This window comes from Notothenia rossii (genome assembly GCF_949606895.1).
Source record: "Notothenia rossii genome assembly, chromosome: 6".
In the NCBI taxonomy this organism is placed as follows: domain Eukaryota; kingdom Metazoa; phylum Chordata; class Actinopteri; order Perciformes; family Nototheniidae; genus Notothenia; species Notothenia rossii.
Window position 1 is genome coordinate 24,333,149 of NC_136909.1, and position 18,005 is coordinate 24,351,153.

An 18,005-nucleotide genomic window follows, 5' to 3' on the forward strand; every position below is an offset into this window, starting at 1 on the left:
CCGTGTGGTGTCTGCTGAAAGATTCCAATTGAGGAAAGCAGGGCCAGTTTCCCTCCTGTTAAGTTTAGTAAGCAGATTAACAAATCCTATAAATCAAAAATTGTTTCACAACTGTTGCGAAACAATTTGAACATATAATATTTTAGTACCTTTACCTTGGCTAAAATCAGGCTAAAATGTGTGTACAGTGTGTGTGTGTAGGTGGGGGGTAAAGGGTAGATTGTAAAAAGCAAGCAAGGGCATGTTTACATTGGTCAACATACCGTCGGTGCAGTGGAGGTGAATGGAGATAAGAGTGTGTCTCTTAAACAGTTACAGAGGTAGCAGGTCAACAAAATACATGTTTCAATCGAGGGGCGTGAAGCCATGTTCTACCAGCGCAGTATTTTTTTACAATAAAAACATCTTAATTTTATTATCACATCTTAAAATACCCTTTACAATTACATGAACCCAATTGGAAGTCTTCATACTGTATTTATTGTTAATACAAGTCTCAACAACAAGAAACAGCATTTGAAGTTTTCAGAGAGAAGTGTCTTGAAAAGCTATTTAAAATAATGTTTAAATGATTTTCGGGCGATAAACTATTTTTTACATTTTTAATGATTAATGATCCATTCAGAAGTTGAACGCTTTGCCCTAAATGTTCCCACACACCGGAGGCCTTGGTTTCAAGGTCAGTTTTGCATTTCAAAGGTTAAAGCCTTGTTTGTTTAAGTAGTTTACTTTTCATGCATTATTCTTCATGTATTTCACTTGTCTTTGTGTTCCCAACCCTTTGGATGTGACTTATTGTGTTGTGCTTCTATATCAAACACATAAGCGTCATTACATAAGGATTACTAAATGGAAATAAACCACTTTCACAAAACAACAGGAGAGCAAATTGTAAACTCGCACTGCTTTGAGAATAAATATGTTTTGTCATCAGAAAAAAAAAGGAAGGAAGTTCACAAAGAAACTCAATGTCATTTGGCAGATTGTGTGAAACTAGACAAAGCACATAAAGAAATGTGTGTTTGTGTGTCTGAAACAGAAGTTTCATGGAGTCAATAGGCCCATATTGAATGAGGAATGTACATTTAAATGACAGAATAAAACCCCTTTGATGGTATGATGAAAATCATAAACTAGTAAGACGAGGGTTAAGCTTAATTTAAGAATATTATTATACAATAAAAGTGACAGGTGTCAGTGAAAATAATGAACGACCAAAGCAAGCACTTTTTTCACAACTTACCGGAAAGACGGCATAGTTTATAATTTACCTCCCTGAGTCATGCAAAAAGTAGCCTGGTTTTTTGTAACTCGAGTAAGTAATCTGAAACATGTCCTAGTTAGGGCGAGCCAGGTACACTGACTGCTTCAGTCTTTGGTTACATACACCTTCAATTCTCACATATTCTTTCTCTTCACTTGGCCTTGCAGTAAGGCTTAAACTAGAAGAACAAACTAGCATCAACAACATCTTTAAAATACTTTAATATGCTTTTCAACTGTTGGACATTATCTGCATCCAAACCTCATTGGCAGAGATGTGTAGGATTCACGTAAGTCCAACTTCTAGTAAGCAGTTACATCTGAAGTATGTATTCAAGTTCTTCATACATTTTTGTCATGAATTCAGTATTTTTTAGTCCCACTTGAAAAGAAATCTTGGAAATATAATGGTTTAAAAGGATTAAAAACCTAAAAATACAAACTTGCAAAGTAACAGCTGAAAGTGGTTAGTGGGGATCTTCAGTATTGTTATATTGAAAGGAGACCATTGTTGTCAAAACCTGTTATTTAAATGTACTGATTTAAAAAGGATTCCATCTGTCATGTCTGCCTGTAAGACAAAGGTGGATGTTTGACAAAAAGCCTGATGGAGGCAGTAACAGAAGGAACGTTGGCAAATACAGTGGCAGGGGGCTGTACTTTGAAAACTGTACAGAAAGCGCCACTAGAGATGTTATTCTGACTAATGAGTTTTTATTATAGTACATGAAAATGAGTCGTCTTCTAGATAACACGTACAATTAGACCTATGCTGCTGCCTTTTTTTTATAATTTGGGACAATGTAAAGCCCCAGTTTTCCTGCTTTCCCTGGTTCTTAGCAGTTTAACAGCAGGTGGACTCCCAAGCTGTGAGGTACAAACACATTCTTTAGTTTAAGAAACCAAAGCAGCGGGGAAGACAGTTACATCTAGATCAGTGGAATAGAGATTCAGCCTTTAAATGCATTTTCATCCCCCTCAAAAACACCTACACCCACACAGCATGCTGTCAGCGTCACGTGTGAATAGCGGTTAAAGGTTAGATTAAAACACTAAAGTTTCCTTTTTTCTTAGACAGAAACAAATAAGATAAGATGGACCTTGAAATGCATGTAATGTAAGGTTTCTTATATCCACCACCCAGCCTCAGGCCTTTTTCCATCAACTCCAGCGGGGATATTTAAGAGTAAAAGGCATCCATTACTGCTTTAAGTTGATGAAATCTTTTAAGCCTACCTGATCCGACCCAGACTCCTGCTGTTGCTCCCAGTGGGAAACCAGTTTCATGGGCTCGTACAGTAACTGTGGAGACGGATGACCTTCCTTCAGCACCACAACTTCATAATGATGTGGAGGATTTACTAAGTGTGAGGTTAGCTAAGAGCAGTTTAAAAAACACTCGGTTTAGCAGTTCAGAGATGTTTAAAAGACTGTGGTACTACAGATGTAAAGCTGCATTTTTTTACAGGCTTTAGCGTGGCTCGCCATGGCTCGGTTCACCTTTGCTCGGTTCGGCTCACTTTAAGCTGTGTTTCCATTACAGTTAGTAACGAGGGCAGTAACGATGGTAGTAACTATAGTAACGACGCAGTGTCAAACCACTTCCATGTTTTCCTACTGGAACCACTCCGGCTGTTGTGGTACTTGACGGCTCTATAATCACTCTTCAGTTTTTGTAGTTTCTCTCTACACTGCTGGAAAGTCCTTGTGAAGACGTGTGCGGCCAACAGTGTAGAGACCTCTTGGTAAACTTTCTTGTTTCGCGTTACACCGTCGAGCTCCCGCTGTATTTTTTCATCTGCAACGAGATGGAGGAACGTCTGTACCTCGTCCAACGACCACGGCGTGCTTTCTTTGCTGCCATTTCTTTATGATTTATTTCTTTTTGTTGAAATAAAAAATACTTTGTTGAAAATAGAAATACTTGCTGACGGTAGCTAGTCTGTTTTTAAAAAAATGGTGCTTATGCGACGCTTGGGGACTGTCTCGCGCAATAATTGTGACGATTCTGACAAATCAGCGGTCGGCAGTGTTGCACGTCACTAGCTACGCATATTTTCAGCTCGCTTAGAACCTCGACTGAGGTGGTTCTAAAAAAGTACCAGTCAGCTGGTACTATCCCTAGTGGAAAAGCGAAAAAGAGCAAGCCGAGCCGCGCTAAAAGCCTGTAGTGTAAATGCGGCTTAAGATACTTCACGTGTGTAGTGGAGATCTGCCACTTCAGATCGTGCTGATTTTCTCATACAAGACACTGCAGGGGTTGCAATCAACAATTATTTTAATTACTCAATATTTTCATTAATATGATAAGGTTCTTGTGACGAGTAGTGGCATAACAGGTAATATAACAAACAAACCCATAAGGTTGAGAGAGATAAGGAGACATGTGCAACCCTGGGAGAGGCTCCTCACATGCAGACCTGATACCAGAAGTCAATGGTAGAGGCCCAGAACCAGACTTTTGGTCGCACTCAAAGTTCACATTGATCCACATGTACACAGTCAGAATACACTGAAGGTGACCAGCAAGGACTAAATGCAGGCTATTATAATGTTTACACTCTTAGCTGTTGTGACCATCACACAGACGAATGCCCTGCAGTTCATTCATTTGCTGAGTGTACAAGGGCAAACAATTCATGTGAGCTAAATGTGAAAAATGTTCTGCCTTTCTGTTTTATAAATATGTAAATGTTTTGTCTTTGGGTTGTAGATAATGATTAGACAAAATGGGGAAGTGGTCATTGGCATTTTCCACAATTTACTTACATTTTTTAGTTCAACAAAACAATTACTTTGTGTTGATGTAGAAATTAACCAGTACACAGTTGGTAAATCAATCCATGATAAATGCTCTTTAGTCTGTTGCTACTTGTCAATCCATCATCTGTCATGCAGCTGATTAAATGTTTATTATTACACAAACAATGTGGGTCATTGCTCAGCTGCAGTACTTTCAAATCCAAACTGATTCCCTGAAAGGAAATACTTAAAATCATTTAACTGACTAAAAGTGAGTCACAAAATCTGGGTTGTGGCAATGTGGCTGTTTAGATTTGTTTTAAATAGAGAAAGATGGACGTCATTTCTAGATCCTGGCATTTATTCCACTACACTGATAATAAGCCAAAAAAGGTCGAGAGGCCAGATCCCTCATTAAACACTATTCACAAACAACGTAAATATGTCTATATGACCGTTGAACATTATTATCTTCATCTTAATTCAACTGCTTGAAATTCATTACATTGATCTATTTCATCTTTCTAGCAGTATATTTATTTTATTTGGATTTTACCAAATCAATTTCCCTTTATTGAGCTGCTCTGTTTTGTTTGTATTAAAAGCAAAAAGATGAGCATATTTCAGGACAACTCAAATACTAGCATCTGCACGAAATATTGATTACTATTGATCTCCAATAAATCAATAAGTGACCCCACTGGTCTCTTTCTACAAAACACCCTCCCTGACATTCAGTAAATCTTTAAAATACAAAGAAAAATCTATTGAATTCGCATGTATTTACTAACTCATTAAACAAGGGCAGATGTGGCCCAGCAAAACTAGGCACCCATGTTTTGTTTTTTTTAAACAGTGCACTGCACATAGACAGTTATTTAATGCAACTATAGCAGCAGCCACACTGACAAAAAGGACATTCCTGTGTTTGGGGGTAGATTAAGGGCTATTGTGAATTTGTCATGGGTCACATCCTCAACAGAGAACGGATATCCCTGAAAACATGACCTAAAATAGCAGCAAGAAAACATCTCTGCCACCGAGGAAAAAATATTGTCCTCTGCATTATTATGTTTAAGTGATTGATGTAGCCTAACTGTTTATTAATGAAGATTATGTTTAACGCTTCTAATGTTAAAACTAATGTGCTAAATATTACTTAGGGTGTGTGCATGAGCGGGAGAAAGTGAGAGAACATTTAATGGGGATTCTACTGTTGATGTTACTCATGGTGGGGAAACATAGGCCCAATCCCAAATCACCCCCTCGACCCTACCCCTCCATGACAGAGTGAACTCCGTCTGTAGCCACACTCGCAGCTGAATGAAGTTCCCTCCATTAACGGTTAAGGGTATAAATACAGCGGCAAGCTTTGGGACAAACTCCCCTCTCTCCGGCAGAAACAGGAAATGCCGTAACTGTATGTAACAACGGTTTCAAATCAGCATCTCTTTGACAAAAAATGTAAATTAATAACTCAAATAAAACTCCAAACATCTTTAATTGTGTTACTCTTTTAGGTTTTAAACCTGATGTTTATATGCTTCTTAGTTTTTGCAACAGTCTGTAAATATACACAACTTTATAAAATGCACACATTTACCTTTTTCTAGACTAAACACAGGTATGATCCTAAGTTAAAAACATATGAAGTTATCATGAGGTTGTTAAAATCGCAATGTATCAGTGGATGTTTGCTGGAACTACTTGTAAACAGCGTGTTTCCTGATGGGCACACACAGCGTGACTCCGGTCAAGTAGAGACAGGTCTCAAGTCAGCACCGCTGCAGACTCGCTGTTTGAGGGCTTGATAGCCCACTCCCCCTCCACACGGCTCCACACTCGTTGATTTGGAACAGCACTTAATATGGCGGACCCTCCGCGCAAACAGAGGGGGAGTGTGTAGTAGGGCTGAACGATTAATCGATTTTAAATCGATATCACGATTTGAAATGATGCGTTTATCAAATCGCAAAGCCTGCAATTTTTTTTTTCATTTTCTTTTTTAAATATATATTTTTTTTTTACATTTGTTTATCCTTTTTTTTTTCTTGTGTGTCAGTCAGAAGTGCTGTGCTCCACATGTACCAGCCATTGTTAACCAATCAGAAGTGGCCCATGATAGAAGGTGATAGACAGATTGATCCAATCACCTGCCAAGTATTTTTGAAATACTTTTCCAAATGGCTTCCAATGGAGCTTTCCTAGATGCTTTGGTGAAACACACCATCTGAGTCAGGTTAGTAATGCTCCATCACATGTTTTACATCTATTACAGGGTGAATCTTAAACTGAAGCTTGACTTTAAAGCAACCCAACGGAAGTTTCATGTAAGTTCAGTGCATGACATTAAGGATTTTGGGAGATGGCCCTGTGGGCGGACGAAATGGCACGAAGGGTTTGGGGGGGAAATTTAGATGTTTGCAGGTCTTAGATGCTGTCTGGTACATTCTCTAGACTGAATTATAAGATGAACCACCACAATATTATATTGTACAATTTCAATTTTATTCTTAATTTCACTTGTTTGTTTGTTCTTGTTTGTGTTTGCTCTCTTGCATACCCTGCATAGCTATAAGAAATACTTAAGTTGGTCAAGACACTTTCCATCTGATGAAGGCAAATGCCTTCCCAGTTCCCAGATGTAAAAAAGTAGAAAACATTACATTCAGTTGTAACTGCCAAAACAAACATTATTTACACTATTATGGCCCCTGTTAAAAATGTTTGTAATGTTATCTACTGTAAGTTGGTCGAACGAATGCCTCCTCATCCGGAAGCTGACCGAGCAGACCCGAGCAGCAGTCGAGAGGAGCCGAGCACATCCGCGAAGCATACAAAATGGTGACGTCAAGAGTTCCCTTTAGCCGGCAAATCTAAATCTCTTCGGTCAAAATAATTTCCCTTTAGCGCAATACCGCTTCAGTTGCGCCACTTATGTGACAGACAAGAAGAGTATGTGACAGACAAGAATAGTCAATTCTAATGTCTAACACTTAATGTGGAGAAAGAGATGTCCTGTATGGGTTGATTGTGCGTTGATCTGTTGCTAATGCCTCGGGGTTCCGGTGGGCATGTAAACAAATACATAATGCTGCGCTATACTTTGTGGCCTCAACCAGTTGCATAGCGACACTTATTGTTTAGGTGTCTTTTAATAAGCAGGTAGTCATATCATTAGCTAGAACTAGCTAGATCTGATCGATATGGACATAAACGCGAGTGAAGTCTAAACTGACGGGAGAAAGAGATCAGCTGCTGCTGACGAGTCGACACGCAGCTCCGCATGATCACATGCAGCAGTGAGCGGACAAAACACACACTTCAGGTTAGAATATCACACGTAGCTATTTTAATTACCTCTCAAACTACCTAAACTAGTTATAGATATGTTTAGTTTTACTGTCGGGTCACTCATTACTGGATCGGCGAGCTGCATGATATTGGCATAATAGATTGCCCGATCGGGCCACCAGCAGGTGAGGCTTCATGGCCCGAGCTAAATACTAGATGGCCCCGGGCCATCGGGCAGTCCTTAATGTCGAGCCCTGAAGTTTAGTTATTTCACTCGTAGCTCGGGCTGCGGGGGTGCTAGAGACGGGAGCACGTTGATGCGACCTTCCTAGCCGGAGATATGGACGCATTTTACAATAAAGTTCCGTTGGGTCGCTTAAAAACAAATATCTCAAATTGCAATCGCAATATTTGTCAGAAAAATCGAAAATACATTTTTTCCCAAAATCGTGCAGCCCTAGTGTGTAGGGGTAGGGTGTAGGGGGTGATTTGGGATTGGGCCATAGTGTGCTTTGGGCATTTAATGTTCTTTTAAGTTAATGTCTTCCATCACAGCACAAATTGACAATTACCATACAAAAGGCTCAGTGTGTAGACGCCAACAGTGGAAGTCTCTTTATTCTGCAGCAAAATGCATATACCAATATCCGCAAAGAAAATATACCGATGCGCAAAGGAAAAAAAGTAAATATTATTTCAGGGCAGACCATGTAAAAAAATAACCAATAACCTCACACACCATTACCCGAAACAGTGGGAAGAACCAGCATGACCACGTACTACAGTGTAATCTTAGTCACATGCTGGCAGCAGCAGAAAGAGCCAAGAATCCAGTATGGTGATCCAGTTCACCTCACTGTGCCTGTTCCTTGGCCGACATCCTGTGAGGTGATCGTCTGTATCCATTTAGCTTACTGAGAGTCAGAGAGAGCTACTCTGAACGGCTGCAAAGCTTGTTTTTAAATATATTGACACACTTGCTAGCACATTTTTTTTACACGTCATTTCAACAAGAACCCTTAAATTTACTTTGCTGTACAAGCTAAACTCAACTGCTGATTAACTTCTTCCTTTGTGTTAGTGCACCTTTCCAGTAAAAGTAGAATTACGCATTCATCAGCCTGTTTACAGATTGATTTACAGTAAAGGCAGCGACTCAAGGCCCACAGCTCAGTAGCTTTACCTTCATGATGACCCTGTACATTATGTGTTGGCTGATATAGAAAATAAAAGGTTGCAGAACCATTAAGGGAAAGATGGGTGGCACACCTTAAACCCCAATGCAAACATTATTTAATTTAACTATTTCAATAACAAGAACAATACAAAACATACAATTAAGTTATAAATGTATTGGTGAAATACATCTTTGAAAATGTAGTGTTTTGTTGTAGCTTCTTTAAAAATGATGTCACTTCTATCAAAAATCTGACAATTGCTTCATTGTTTTTTCAGGCAAGAATGATCAACCTTCATAGGTTATAGCTTTCCAACTGTTGCGATTTGCTGCAACATCATAAAACAGATTTATTTTGTAAAAGACACTGCCACTGGGTCTATGTAGTTATAATGCCATTTTCATCAATAAATCTAGAAACTAAATATCGGATTAGCAGTGGAAAATAGTGAGGTGCAATCCTAAACACTGCCAGATACGAATATGATTTTCAACAAATGTACTGGTACACTACCATCTCTTAATACATAGTCTTCATCTGTTAGTTCTTTCCGTCTAATAGCCGTCTTTTGGTTTGGGGAACCAACAAACCATATAATTTCAAGCCATTTTCTTCTTCCTCTTGAGCAACCTTAGGACTCCAACCGACTCATCCAACCCACGCTACTGAACCTGTAGTTAGGACTCCTAAAGAAGATGCACGCCAGCACTTTCAAACAACAAAAGACTATCAAAGCACCTACTCAAAATAGCTGGTGACGTTGCTTTCTGTTTTGGATGTTCAACCATCACACTGGCTTACAAAAAACAATCACTACAGGTCTGAATGTACTTAATAGCTGGTAAAATAACTAGTGGTCATACATGGCTTATATCCACATTTGGCTGTAATGTCAACTTGTGTTCAAACCCTTACAACCATCAGCTGATCAGTCTGGCACCACTTAGTTATCAGCTGTGTACAAGGCTTTACATATGATCATATGTATTGTTCTACATGACAACTGCACCTCTGAGGTCCGCCGGGTCAAAATCCTATATTTATCATACACATCGGACACAGTGAAGAGTCAATTACCAGGCATCATTTATTTGAATGCTTGTTTTGGAATTGTACTGTATTGTTAGCTACTTAAAAGTCCTTGTCTGCACACTCAACTAATAAAACGTATTATTGTTCTTTGATTAGCTCCAACAGTTATTCAGCGAGATAATAAAAAGTACTTTGTACTGAAACTGCTAAGCAACTCTGAGTCAGGAAATATATATATAATATATATATATAGTTATATTATTTTATTTTGTCTTAATATTGAGTTTGAATGAAAAGCTCTTTCACAGTTGTTTAGATTTAAGGCTTAATGTTGTGCAGAATACTGGTATTACATATTGCTGGTTGACTTGGTTAAAAATAAAGCAGATAGGGATTGGCAGACACTTTGGTCTTGCTTCACAGTAAAGATTACCAGTCATGAGTCCATTGTAAACAGCTGGCACAGGTGCAACAGAAACTATTTGCATTAGGGGTGCAATGGTAACCGTCACGGTTCGGAGGTCAAGATTTGGCACATGCAGTCACACGACGAATACGCCTTTTTTTATGAGTGGGAAAAAGGTCTGTCACTCAGGGCAGTATCCATTACACTATATATAACCCAGGGGGCAGTATTGCGCCTAAAAGCTGTTTGCCAGCCGCCCTTAAACAACAAATGAAGAACAAGAAGAAAACACAACAAAACGAACAAAATACAAAAGGAAGAAAACTTAGTATGGCGATTTCAGATAACACACAGGAGCTAGAAGACCCACTTGCTTCTTTTAAATCAGCTGTGTGGGAACATTTGGGTTCCCTGTGGACTACAACAACGATGGAGTGCTAGTGGTGGATCGGACATGCTAAATCATATCAGCATGACCCAAATTTGCCAATCGCCGGAGCCCGGCAAAAGACAACAGCAGTTCAACAGCTTATCCATGTTGTTTTTAAGAAGCAAATAAACATGAAAGCCGAGAGACCAAAATAAATAACGGCTATTGGCATATATATTTGAACGGCTATGCGCCCTTGAAACACTTTATTATTTATTTTGTAATATTTTCAAGACATTCTTTTTAGTTTTACAGCTTATTGAACCTTTTTGTTTTACATCAGCCATTATAGATAATAATAATAATAATAATAATAATAATAATAATAATAATGGGCATCTGAGTGTGTGGTACTGTGGTTTGTTTTTAACTGTGTAATACAGTTCATTATTCTTAATGTTAGAGTTCCTTATTTTTAAACTGAAACTTGCACTACTGTTCAAAATAAAATAAAAAAACAAACCTGGAGTTATGCATTTGGGACTTTTTTTTGCTTTTTCTTGTTGTACCGAACCCGTACCGAACCTTGACCCCCAAACCGAGGTACGTACTGAACCGTGAATTCTGTGAACCGTTACACACCTAATTTGCATGCAAGAAAATAGAGGTTTTGCCGCAAATAACAATCAAAACCTTTCAACTGCATTGAAAAAGAAACCTACTAAATCTTGATCAAAGTTACAATTTGAAAATTAATCAATAGAGGCGACCATCTGTTGATAGGGTCAGGGCTCAACGCTAACTTTTAAAAGTGGTTGCCAGGCTGGCAACCAGGCATCAGCTTTTGGTTGCCAAAACTGAAAATACAGTTGCCATTTTTAATCACCTTATATTTTAAATAATTAAGATATTATACAGTTATACATCAACATAATAATGAAAATGTGACAAAAGAATGTTCAAATGCTTTACAATAAGTAATTAACACAATTATTTTAAACTTAAGTGGTAGTAAACTTGTCCACCCTCAATTGCTGGTATACAAAATACCAGGAGTGCAGCTGTTGTCATGTTCTTCACAGATCCCTCACAAATGAATTGAGCAAGTCACTAGTTTCTTGGTCATCCGTTGTCTCCCTTTCAAATGTGGTTTTCTTGACCTTTGTGCTGACCCCCACCACAGATCCATTGGCCCTTCAGCATTGAAGTCTTGGATTGTGGTTCTGTCATTGGCTAATACATTTTCTAATGTTAAATAAATGAAAACCATTCACAGTTAAGAATTAGATATTAATTATTAATGCTGCAAATTACCTTTAATATGTCTAACTATATTTAAAATGTGTTACCTTTGTATAGAAGTGATTATATTTTTATGCTAATATTTTCCTATGGTAAAGTTTCGTTCGTTCACTTTTATTTTGGTAGTAATAAGGTCGGGACTCTTATTTTGAAGGAACTTTTACCGGAAGTGAATGCACAACGAAGCAGAACGTACATATAATATTTCGCCTCCCAAGACTTTACACATTTCCTCTTTGCTTTTCGTTCGGGTTTATCTTGCGCTTTATCAGTTGAATCACTTTGAACATTCGTTTGAGATGTTGACGGGTTGGCCAAACTTTTTACCCCACAGACAAACAACTTACTTTGCTTCGCCATTTTTTGTAAAACAAACACACAACGCACCGCGCACGCGAGTAAACGTGCATTGCTTTCTGGCTCCGTAATCACACCAATGCACGTGCAACTTAAGTATCAGGTTCCGACTGGTCACAACAATAATTAAATATCACTCTTAATACAACACATAATTAACATTTATCTATTTTGGGGTGCACATTTAGCTGTTTGCTGTTCTTATTTCTTCATGTTCAAAAGTGGTTGCCACTGACGGCAACCAAAGGCCAAGAAGTGGTTGACATTTTTTCTGAATGGTTGCCAATGGCAACCTGGCAACCTTCGAGTCCTGTAGGGTATACAAATACTTTAAGCAGTCATCAACTCCAGGCCTTTTTCATACACTGAAGATATTTTCAGGTTTTCACATTGCTTTTATTGTCCCAGTAAAGAGAACATTTATTTTGATTTATGAATTAAAAAGTCACTTACAAGATTAGAAGGCTGTTAATTAATGAGTTTAACTGATAGAGTGAAAGATAACTGTTTGTGCAATGATGGTCATCACACCAGTATCAAAGCATGTCCCATTTTATAGCTGCCAGTGGGACAATCGCTCGACTTTGAGACCAAAACTCAAGATAAATGTTAGTGTAAAAACAACAACATTGTAATGGCTCCATTAAGTTAGAAAAAAAAGTAATTGTGGGCTCTAAAGCTAGATTAATAGTTTAAGAAATAATATTATAATGGCCTTATTCAGGCCTGTAGTTTTTAATGACTGGGATAAAAATAAGCATTGGTGTAACAATTACGTTTTTCGTTATAGAATATGTTTTAGTAGCTTTCTGCCCATTTCAATATGTTTATTGTTCTCCAAGAAACTTTGGAAATGTTACAAAAGTACCGACAAGATATACAAAAGTTAAGAAGAAAACCTCACCATCCAGATAAGACAAAGGTTATTTAAAAGCCAAGCTAAAAAACAAAAGCTCTTAGCCGTAATAGAGAAGTTATTGTAAAACATAACTTCTTTAGATTTTACTTTATTGGAAAAGGAGTCAGGGCTGGTTACAGGTCTGTGTTGCAGGATTACAACATTCTCTGTTAACCGCTTTGGTTCTAACTCCTGGGGCAGCCAGTAAGCCAGCCCAGTATGATAAAATAGGTCAGAGGAGAGAGATTTATAGAGCAAGATCAAGTAGAAGATTATGAAATGAATTTCTGAGTGACTCGACATTTTCAAGTTTTCTTCAAGCCCCTGGCAGCAGTGTTCTTAATTACTTGGACTTGCCGATGAGTTGGTTGAAGCTGGACTGGAAAACAGCGTTGCCGTCTATATCCATCATCATGACATAATTACTTCCATACTTTTGCATTTCAACTTACCCTTCCAATAATAATGTGTTTGCCTATGACACAGACACGCACAGACACACGTTTCCAGGACGACCACATTATCAGGAGCCAATAAATCCTAATGGCCAAATAAGCACTGGCGTCCCAGTTTTCTTCTTCTGCTGGCTATGGTTGCCTTTTGTACAATCTGCATTAGTTCATATATTTATCTTCAATTGTTACATTGTGCATAGTAATCACTGTCACTTCTTCACCCACCTGACATTTTCATTTTCTCGAATAATACATACTATACACAGTGACAGATATTTGTAGTAGTTTCGGCTTATTTTGGTGCTAGTTATTTTACTCTTTATTCAGGTGTACAGTATTCAATTTACATTCTGTTTTTAGCTCATCTTATTTTACATGTATACAGGTTACTTCTTAAGCATTTACCTGCACATTGGTCACTATTGTTATGGTTACGTCTTATATATTAATGCTGCATTGAATCTGGTTAGATGTTCATTGCCATAACTACACTGTAGCTACTGTGCATATGACAATACAACCTTTGAATTTGAAGTGATGCACGATTATTCTTCCTATATATATATATATATATATATATATATATATATATATATATATATATATATATATATATATATATATATATATATATATATATATTAGGTCATAATACATATATAAAGACACAATAAAGCCCTAATGTCGATTTGTAAACCTTGAGACGGTTGGGCTACGCACTACAAAAAGATAAGCAATGTTTTGTTAAGGTATTTTGAAAATACTATTTTCTTTTCCACATTTTGTCGTTTTAGATAGGGTAAAGGTGACGACTGAGGAGTAATGAGGCCTTGTGTTTCACGGTCACACTCCGGCGTCAGCAGACAGACCGACACACGGTCACAGAGCCCGTCGCTCCGGTAACGAACATCTCTCACCTTTACTCGTTATCTCCCGCCGGTTAGCATAGAGCCGGGGCTTTTACATGTGCGGCTTCCCAACACCTCCACATGTGTGATATCAGTGTATAATGGGATTAAAGATGGCACGTTTTGCCCTCACCTGCCTGATGAAAGAGAAGCCGGAGCCCACTTCCCTTCTCGGCTAACGTTACGTCCGTCGGCTCGTCCCAGTGGTGTGTGTTGTTGCACGGTGAGGAGGCGGAGGCTGCAGCTAGCTTGTAGCCGAAGGATAACCAACGCTGGGCGGACTGCGGTGAACAGATGAGACCGTCTTCTAGCCCGGTTCTTCCGAGACGGGCTTCTTCTTATCCTACACCAACCGGTTCCTTTAGACAGCTGCTGCTCACAGAGGGATTTTGTGTTTCATAAAGACACGGGGTTGACGTTCGTCCTCACGCATGCCCACATCCACTTGTGACGTAAAGCGCCTTCCTCTCGCCCCGCCTTGGAACTGAGACTCAGCCAATCAGAGGCGGCACAGCGGTGACGCAACCGTCCCCTCCTCATTGTGAGGATGGTCAGTGACAGCGCCTTCCTCGGCTTTTGTAATGTTGTTAACCTTTCTTGCATAAGCTTTTCTTTTTTTTTCTGTGCAGTTACTTAACCCGCAGGTTCACCCACCTCCTTAAACATTGAAATGGGCTCTTTCTGCTTGTGCAATCCTCTGTGCTGCCTAGATGCTGATGTATTCCACCACACCGCCACCTGATGGCTGTGTGTTTGTAAACCCTTTTGCATTTCCACAGCATATTTGTATGATATACATAATACAAGGTTTGCGTGCACGCGTGCAAGCACACACATATACACATACACACACACACACACAGCAGCAGCAGCAGCCCGCCCTCTACTTGCTACAAACTTATTATGAAAAGGTTCAATACGCACATAACACATCATCTCGGCTCGCGCAGCACGCTCACGTGCATAGATTGCGCAATAAATTATTGCGCACCTTGGAGGTGAAGTGCAGGCATATTGTCATTCAAGAGAGAATACGATGCGTAGTTCTTTTGGAAAACGTGTTTTTATTTTAGCCTATTTACCTCGTTTTTTATTTTATTTTTTATTTTACCTTTATTTAACCAGGATAGGTCTCATTGAGATTACAAATCTATTTGTCAAGAGAGTCCAGGCCCAAGAATGGTAACAGCACAGTTTCAGACAGTTTTACAGTTACAGACAATTAAAAAACACACAATCGCAACGCAGTCATACACCAAGTTTAGCCAAAGCATTTACAGACAGCGGTCTGCTTCAAGGTCAGTTAAAGTTGCTTTGAGTGTGTTTAATGAGACCAGCTCTCTGAGTTTCAGCTCAGTTTGAAGCAGGTTCCAAGCTTGAGGGGCAGCGTAACTGAACGCCCTTTTCCAAGTTCAGTAGGGACCTTTGGTATAGTTAAAAGGAAAGCGAAGCCGATAAGATCCTGATCCGTTATTGTTAACGTAAATAATAGCCTACTCATTACATTGACACATGCATTATTTGTGATTAAAATAATGTTTGTATGTAATGTAACAGATGTATTATTTCACTGCTTTGAGTGCTTTCATGGGAGCTCAGACCCCTCCTGGGAGCTTAGCTCCCATTGGCTCCCACATAACTCGAACCCTGATATAATACATTTGCCACAACGTTGGATAACAACGGTTATTAAACCAACAAGTAGAAACCATAGGTAGAAACACATTTTCGGCGGGGTGAGGATGTAGTAGGCTATATGTTCGTTCGAATTTCCTCGGGGAACATAACGCTTTTTTTGCATACCTTGTCTTGTATATTGTTCTGTAATTGTTTTAGCATTGTGTTGTTTTCACCTGATGTTCATTCTTTTATTGAGAATCGTGGGAAACATGTTTTTCCTCTGCACTGTATATAAAGGGATGATAACACAAAAGTATCTCTCATCTATTATCTTTTAGTGGTTCAAAAGAGAAGGTTATCCATTATTTGAGTGTTACAGGAGTTGACATTTTTTAAGAACATGGCATTTGGTATTAGAAATGTGCCATGAGGAATAAACACACCTGAGGGGTTGGGATTACTGAACTCAGAACCAAGAATGCTCCTGCTCGAGTACATTACAATGTAGGAACATCTACCTTACAGCACAAATAACTTTGTATCATGGTAATGGATTATAGTGTTTTAATGAAATGCACATTTGGATTATAAAAAAACATATCAACAACCTTAAAGGGCACAGGTTTATTATAGAAGCTGTAATACTAAATGTATTGGCCACTTGGTTTCTCAGAAGTAAAGGACAAGCCCAGTTATTAGTAACTCGGAAGACATAAACATAAAGGAAATAACTGAATACTGAATCATTTCCTTTGCGGGTTAACAGTGTTTATGAGGGCTCTGGGTTTAAGTTATAAAACTGATTATTATTAATAAGTCTATATAGTGAATTGTAATAAGTAACTGCAGTGAAATACGCATTCCCCGATAACCTGCCTAACATGATTATCTGCGGGCCGTGATCTTTTTAGCACAATGCGTATGGGAGGCGTGTGTCGCAGTGGAATAGTGCGTTGGTGTTCGGATCAGGGGAGCACAGGTTCAAACCCCACTGCATTCAGCATGTCGTTGTGACCCTGGGTAAGACACTTCACCCCAGATTGCTCCTGAGGGAATTGTCCACAGTATTGAGTATGTAGGTCGCTTTGGATAAAAGCGTCTAACAAGTATCATGTAATGTAAAATGTTCATATGTCACACAGTTAAATCAACAATACAAAGACATTCAACACAAAAGGAGCTGCAGCAGTAAATTGTGTTTTTTCACAAGGGTATCACTTGAACTGTACACGTACATGAATACTCACATGTCTCACTTGCTCGCAAGCTTTTTAAAATCTTTTCAGATTAAAACATTTTAATTGATATATTGCTGAATTGATATATTGCTGACTTATCAACAACTCCGGTCCTTAAGAGCAAAATGAACTGTAACAATAAAGAGTGAGCATCCCATTGAGATCAATAATATCCTTCACAATGAAGACCTTGCCAAGACGGGCAGCAGCATAGACAAACGTATATGACACATAGTCCCAGACAGAAAACCCACAACAAAAAATAACAAAAAAAAGGAATACAAAATCAAGCAAAGGCCACCCACACTGGAAAAGGTACATTCAATTTTGCAACAGGTCAACTTAAAATGATTGACATCAAAAGGAATCCGTCTCTATTTCTTAAATGTTTTGATTCATCAAGATAATCAAAATCAGTTTCAAGTCTTTCTCCCACATACTTCATGCCAAGGGTTCGAAATACACAAATGCCCTTTTTAAAATGTCCATATGGGCATTTGAGATAGAAAACATTATAATGGTTAAGTTAATTTTTCATATTTTAGGTGTTGATCATCCATGAAGATAAGGGACGTGGTGTAATTATAGTGAAAGTGACTCTGATATAATCTTTATATTAAAATAGTGTTCTATTTTATACATTGGTTATGAAGCACCTCGTTGCTAGGAGTTTCAACAAAAACTCAATAACTGGTTAGTTTGTTTAGCCTTTTGTAATGAGCTGTCATATCTCAACTTCTAGTCTTCAAGTCTATACAAATGCATTTTCTAACATCAATCAGCCATAGTTAGTCCGAAAAAGAAAATGTTTTAGATTTTGTTGGGCTGACAAATGAAAACAGCTTTTGGCCGGGGATTATAAGGGTTAATGTCAGTTTATTCATCACAATGTTTGACGCCTCGCCATCTGAATGCAGAAGAGAAATGTAGAGAAGTCGCAGC

General features: G+C 38.5%; 1 protein-coding gene across 8 annotated transcripts in view; it reads right to left on the reverse strand.

Moving 5' to 3' along the window:
* The window catches only part of slc23a2 (solute carrier family 23 member 2), a 39,866-nt gene extending 25,217 nt beyond the window's left edge, over window positions 1–14,649 (reverse strand). For 4 of the 8 annotated variants that reach the window (XM_079690851.1, XM_079690852.1, XM_079690848.1 and 1 more), the window contains exon 1: window positions 14,343–14,649. The gene's annotated coding sequence lies outside the window, so the exon portion shown is untranslated. Of the gene's footprint in view, window positions 1–14,338 lie in introns of all 8 variants that reach the window. The other 4 variants (XM_079690850.1, XM_079690849.1, XM_079690847.1 and 1 more) reach the window with 1 other exon arrangement.
* Window positions 14,650–18,005: the final 3,356 nt, after the last annotated feature.